Source organism: Procambarus clarkii, chromosome 36 (genome assembly GCF_040958095.1).
Source record: "Procambarus clarkii isolate CNS0578487 chromosome 36, FALCON_Pclarkii_2.0, whole genome shotgun sequence".
NCBI classification, from domain to species: Eukaryota; Metazoa; Arthropoda; class Malacostraca; order Decapoda; family Cambaridae; genus Procambarus; species Procambarus clarkii.
The window spans coordinates 3,970,986-3,978,038 of NC_091185.1; positions in this window are offsets into that span (position 1 = coordinate 3,970,986).

The window sequence follows — 7,053 nt, forward strand, 5'->3', positions numbered from 1 at the left end:
AGGAGGACGGGTTTGACTGTTCAGCACTTATAACGATGGTAGTTGGTGACAATCTAGGTTTTCCTTTGGCACTAAATGGTCGTCTTCAATCCATAGACATGATTAACGTCGCTAGGTTCACTCTTGGTGCGGTACTTGTCGTGTTCCGGTTCATAACAGCATTTTAGTCGCGGTAAATGGTTATGGGTTTAATGTCTGCCAGATTATTTTTCCCGTTTTCTGTTGAAATTTTTGTCGTTGAGTTCCAGATCGCGCGCGAAAACCGGCTGCCAGATTTGTTCCTTAATGGGCGGTTTAATTCCATGAGTTTTGTGTTGCTTCTGTTGCTGGACTCTTGCGTTTTTGCAACACTTTCTGCTTTTGTGTACAATGCAGCTATTTGGAGTTAGATATGAATTGTCTCGATCGTCACAATCGACTTGAGAATGGTCCAAGACGGACCGAAACGTCGTCGTCCCTTCACCTTCCAGTGTGTTGTCTGGTCAACATATTTCAGCCACGATATTGTGACTCCTCGTCTGCTTAGAGGTGGACATCTGGAGCGAGGCATGTGTGTGGAGAGACACATCTGGGACAAGCTGTGCATATCGGGCCCGAGACGTAAGATAGAAATGATTCCATCACAGCAAATTGGATTGTATTGATGAGACGCAGGAGAAGCCTTTTGATGTGAAGCCGAGTGTGTCATGTCGAGGCTTTGAATATTGAGTGTGTGTGTGTGTGTGTGTGTGTGTGTGTGTGTGTGTGTGTGTGTGTGTGTGTGTACTCACCTAGTTGTGCTTGCGGTGGTTGAGTTCTGGCTCTTTGGTCCCGCCTCTCAACCGTCAATCAACAGGTGTACACGTAAACCGTACACAACAGGTGTACATAAATGACTTCACGCCATTCTGAGGTGTGTGTGTGTGTGTGTGTGTGTGTGTGTGTGTGTGTGTGTGTGTGTGTGTGTGTGTGTGTGTGTGTGTGTGTGTGTGTGTGTGTGTGTGTGTGTGTATTTACTATTTGTATCTGAAGAATCGAGCTATTTGTTCTTGGATTCCGCCTTTCTAACCATTTTTTCGTCTATTATGTCTACTACATATTTTTCTGTTACACACACACACACACACACACACACACACACACACACACACACACACACACACACACACACACACACACACATTAATGAAACTAGGCAGTGGAAACAAGAGGCCAGACACAGGATACAGAATAGGAGATGAAGTACTTAATGAAACAGAGAGAAAGATCTAGGAGTTGATATCACACCAAATCTGTCTCCTGAAGCCCACATAAAGAGAATAACGTCTGCGGCATATGCGAGGCTGGCTAACATCAGAACGGCGTTCAGGAACCTGTGTAAGGAATCATTCAGAATCTTGTACACCACATATGTAAGACCAATCCTGGAGTATGCGGCCCCAGCATGGAGCCCGTACCTTGTCAAGCACAAGACGAAGCTGGAAAAAGTACAAAGGTATGCTACTAGACTAGTCCCAGAACTAAGAGGCATGAGTTATGAGGAAAGGCTGCGGGAAATGCACCTTACGACACTGGAAGACAGAAGAGTAAGGGGGGACATGATCACAACCTACAAAATCCTCAGGGGAATCGACCGGGTAAACAAGGATGAACTATTCAACACTGGAGGGACGCGAACAAGGAAACACAGGTGGAAGCTGAGTACCCAAATGAGCCACAAAGACATTAGAAAGAACTTTTTTAGTGTCAGAGTGGTTAGTAAATGGAATGCACTAGGAAGTGATGTGGTGGAGGCAGACTCCATACACAGTTTCAAATGTAGATATGATAGAGCCCAGTAGGCTCAGGAATCTGTACATCAGTTGATTGACAGTTGAGAGGCGGGACCAAAGAGCCAAAGCTCAACCCCCGCAAGCACAAATAGGTGAGTACAAATAGGTGAGTACACATCCCCAGGAAGCAGCCCGTAGCAGCTGTCTAACTCCCAGGTACCTATTTACTGCTAGGTGAACAGCAATGAAATATCCCCCTGTGTGTGTGTTACATGCAGAAGTACTGAATATGTAACCGATCCAAACAAACGCAAGCCACACATGACTTACGTAACCCATACATTACTATTCTTAACAACTCGTGAACACAACCCATTAACAATCTCGTACGCCGGCCGCCACCTACGCCCCCAGGGCGCTGGCAGACACAACAACTTTCCACCTGTGTGTTATTACAACAATTAAATTGCCTGTAGTTTCATAGTGAGGTGTAAATCCCACCTGCATCAGGTGAGGTTATTAGCGGTCGTATAATAGCGTATTATCGTCGCCAATATGGAAATGGTTCAGTAATGCGAACCAGAATTGTCGTGATTTGAGTATATAAGCTGATGTGCAGGTTTCATTTTCTCTATCTGATGCTTGCCGCGAAAACCCTGCAGGCAGCGGCTACGAGAGACGGCCGGGGGTACAAAACGGGTACAGGACGGGTACTGAACGGGTACAAGACAGGTACAAGACGGGTACAGGACGGGAAGCAGGCAAGGAGGGACGGGACATTGGGTACACGAATTGCTTTAGCACCAGTCAAGACAGGACAGCACAAGTAATTACCTAACTTTAGCTACAGGATGAGAGCTACGCTAGTGGTGTCCCGTCTTCCCAGTACTCTTTGTCGTATAACATTTTGAAACTACTGACGGTCTTGGCCTCCACCACCTTCTCACTTAGCTTGTTCCAACCGTCTACTACTCTGTTTGCAAAATAAAATTGTCTAATATGGATTACATATGAATATGTGTCTATCTGTATTTAGGCTCTGTGTTAAACTTTGGGCCTATCACCCTTGAGGGGTGTTATTAAGGTCAATTAACCTCTGGAGGGTTATTAAGGTCAATTAACCTCTAGAGGGTTATTAGGCCCATTAATCTCTGGAGGGTTATTAAAGCCCGTCAACCTCTGGAGGGTTATTAAGACCAATCAACCTCTGGAGGGTTATTTAAGGCCTATCCACCTCTAGATAATTATTAAGGCTTATAAACCTCTGAAGGGTTATTAGGGCCTATCAACCACTGAAGGGTGATTAAACTTACACTACTCTACTGACCAAACACCAAGTATACTCTAATCCTGAACATAGTTCAAGACTAAAGGAAAGTCTGCATAATCACAGAGTATCACAGAGTACTCAGACAGTAAGTCTGAGTACCTTTGTGCATATCTCTCTCGTGAATGGTGCTCTCTCTCTCTCTCTCTCTCTCTCTCTCTCTCTCTCTCTCTCTCTCTCTCTCTCTCTCTCTCGGGTGCTGACTTGCTGGGAGGCTGGAACATCCCCATGGCACTGCAATAAATTCATTTCCTAATGCAGGGAAAAGCTGTGGAGTTATTGACGTGGTGTGAGTGCCGCCAGAGAGCATTCCTCCTTCCATGTGTACAACGCAGTTCCCCAAATTTACGGGCTCACCATAGCCCGTGCTGCTTGGAACTTTTTGTTCCAAGTAGCGAATCTTTAACAATCAGTTCCCCGGAGAAGCTCAATGTCATTTAAGTTCTGTTGAATAGCATTTTCTTGTGTCTTGTAGTCTTTTTCTATCATCCTCTGTCTTGATTCTTCTCATAATTTTTTGCATTAAATTTTGGGAGGAATGAGGCTATACCCTCATTCACATATTGGATACATATTTGATACAGCCGATAGGGGCCTGACACCTGAGTGGATAACGTTCCGGATTCGTAGTCCTGAGGTTCCGGGTTCGATCCCCGGTGGAGGCGGAATCAAATGGGCAGTTTCATTTACCCTGATGCCCCTGTTACCTAGCAGTAAATAGGTACCTGGGAGTTAGACAGCTGCTACGGGCTGCTTCCTGGGTGTTTGTAATGAAAAAAGGAGGCCTGGTCGAGGACCGGGCCGCGGGGACGCTAAGCCCCGAAATCATCTCAAGATAACCTCAAGAAGATAGCCTCTGGAAGATCGATTGCTGACATATATCTGAAATAGAATAGGTCTGAATTGAGAATCCTGAGGGACTCCGCTGGTGATATCTCGCTATTTTATGATCTTAACCACTTGGGCTGGACGGTAGAGCGACGGTCTCGCTTCATGCAGGTCGGCGTTCAATCCCCGACCGTACAGAAGTGATTGTGCACCATTTCTTCCCCCCCCCTACCCCGTCCCATCCCAAATCCTAAACCCTTCCAAGTGCTATATAGTCGTAATGGCTTGGCGCTTTCCCCCCCTGATACTTCCCTTCCTTCCCCCTTTATCGTAACTTTCTATTTTCTGTCGTTAAGGAAATAGAAAGTTTCCTTAACTTTCACCCCGTAATCCACGGAGCCCTCTTACATGTTTCTAATGCCTTCTTCTTAAAAATTGTACATCAGGCTCTTCTGAGATACTGTGTCAAGGACTTTCCGATAGTTCAAAAAATTGCAGCCTGCCCTTCTCTTCTCTTTCTTTTCTATTTTTGTCGCTTTTTACTATTCCTAAATCCGTGTTGATGGTGTTAGAAAATCCAAATGTGGATAGTATACCTGGTTACGTTGCAACCCGCTCTCGTGCAAGACAGTACATATATGACTTATTGCTTATAGTCACTATTTCGCTTATAAATAAGTATGTACGTGGCATATTCCAAGCCATATTTTTTTTCAGGGCACTAACTTTTCCTCTCAGTTTTATTAAACAATAGAGATTTTATACAAAATTTGACAACATCCTGAGTTTACAATTTATTTAAATATTTTACTTTTATTTTATTATTTATATAAAACTGTAATATCAATATAGGTAAAGGTTCAGTAATAATTGTAATATCGTAACATACTAAGAGGGTTAGGTTAGGTTAGGTTAGGTTAGGTTAGGTTAGGTTGTGGTTTTCTTTTCAGCTTTTCAAGGTAAACTCAAATATTCACAATAAATTAGTATGTCACATATGCACTTATTCATAAGCAAGATGTTGACTATAAGCAAGTACAGAGTCGAACATCTGCTCTTAAGTGTGTGTGTTTGTGTGTGTGTGTGTGTGTGTGTGTGTGTGTGTGTGTGTGTGTGTGTGTGTGTGTGTGTGTGTGTGTGTGTGTACTTAACTAATTTACCTAATTGTACTTACCTAATTGTGCTTGCGGGGGTTGAGTTCTGGCTCTTTGGTCCCGCCTCTCAACCGTCAATCAACAGGTGTACAGGTTCCTGAGCCTATCGGGCTCTATCATATCTACACTTGAAGCTGTGTATGGAGTCAGCCTCCACCACATCACTTCCTAATGCATTCCATTTGTCTACTACTACTACTGTGTGTGTGTGTGTGTGTGTGTGTGTGTGTGTGTGTGTGTGTGTGTGTGTCTGTGTGTGTGAGGGGAGTATCGTGAGCGTATACACATCAATATTCAGAGCCACACACCCTCGCTGCCTCACATCAAAAGGCTGCTCCTCGCATTGCATCAATACGAGCCAATTTGCCGTGATGGAATCATTTATATCTCTCCTCTACGCTCCAGGTACCCACAGTGCTCAACTCTCACTTTCCAGCCAATTTTTATTAACTGCCTCTTACCTTTATCAATCAGGCTTGGTAGCTGTGGGCATAATGCTGTCTTTAGCGGCCGCCTGTGTCTAACGGACACTCTTTCAAGATCTCCACTGACCTGTTTTTAATGCCCCCTGCTCTGTGGATATGCGATTATCTGTGTAAAAGATATGTATTGAGATTGAGTCAAAGATTAAGGAAAGATTTAAACGTTCGTAAGTACTTGCGTAACTGCTTCGTGAATCTGGCCCCTGGACTTTATACAAATTTGGACTTTACAAACGACCACAATCACGATCTCCAGCTCTTATGGAGAGAAAACCCGTGCCAGGATGCATCCAGTATTTTCGCGGCTAATTACGAAACCTGTGCATCTCTCCTCATAGTGGCTAATGTTTTTCATTTCCAAATTATAACTATGATTGTTTACAAGACAAAAGCGCAACGTTTTGAGTGGTTGTGAAGACATGACCGCTCAGGGAGAGCCGCGTCTCTCAAACTCCACATCTGCTATCACTGGATGGAAAAAAATATTGAGTTTGTACAATGGGATCGAACACGCGTCCCTGGATTCGTCTAGGCACACGCATTGGCTGACTAACATTGTCTAGGATTGTCTAGGATTGTTTAGCATTGTCTAAGATTGTCTAGGATTGTCTAAGATTGTCTAGCATTGTCTATCATTGTCTAGGATTGTCTAGGATTGTTTAGCATTGTCTAGGATCGTCTAGGATTGTCTAGGATTGTTTAGCATTGTCTAGGATCGTCTAGGATTGTCTAGGATTGTCTAGGATTGTTTAGCATTGTCTAGGATTGTTTAGCATTGTCTAGGATTGTTTAGCATTGTCTAGGATCGTCTAGGATTGTCTAGCATTATCTAGGATTGTCTAGGATTGTCTAAGATTGTCTAGCATTGTCTATCATTGTCTAGGATTGTCTAGGATTGTCTAGGATTGTCTAGAATTGTTTAGCATTGTCTAGGATTGTCTAGGATTATCTAGGATTGTCTAGGATTTTCTAGCATTGTCTAGCATTGTCTATCATTGTCTAGCATTGTCTATCATTGTCTAGCATTGTCTATCATTGTCTAGCATTGTCTATCATTGTCTATCATTGTCTAGCATTGTCTATCATTGTCTAGCATTGTCTAGCATTGTCTATCATTGTCTAGCATTATCTAGCATTGTCTAGCATTGTCTAGCATTGTCTATCATTGTCTATCATTGTCTAGCATTGTCTATCATTGTCTATCATTGTCTATCATTGTCTAACATTATCTAGCATTGTCTAGCATTGTCTAGCATTATCTAGCATTGTCTAGCATTGTCCAGCATTATCTAGCATTGTCTAGCATTGTCTAGCATTGTCTAGCATTATCTAGCATTGTCTAGCATTGTCTAGCATTATCTAGCATTGTCTAGCATTGTCTAGCATTGTCTAGCATTATCTAGCATTGTCTAGCATTGTCTAGCATTATCTAGCATTGCTCTCTTTGTTTGACATGGCTGGCTGCGTCTTTTTTTTCTACCACAGACGTGGCCGGACATTTATAATACTAA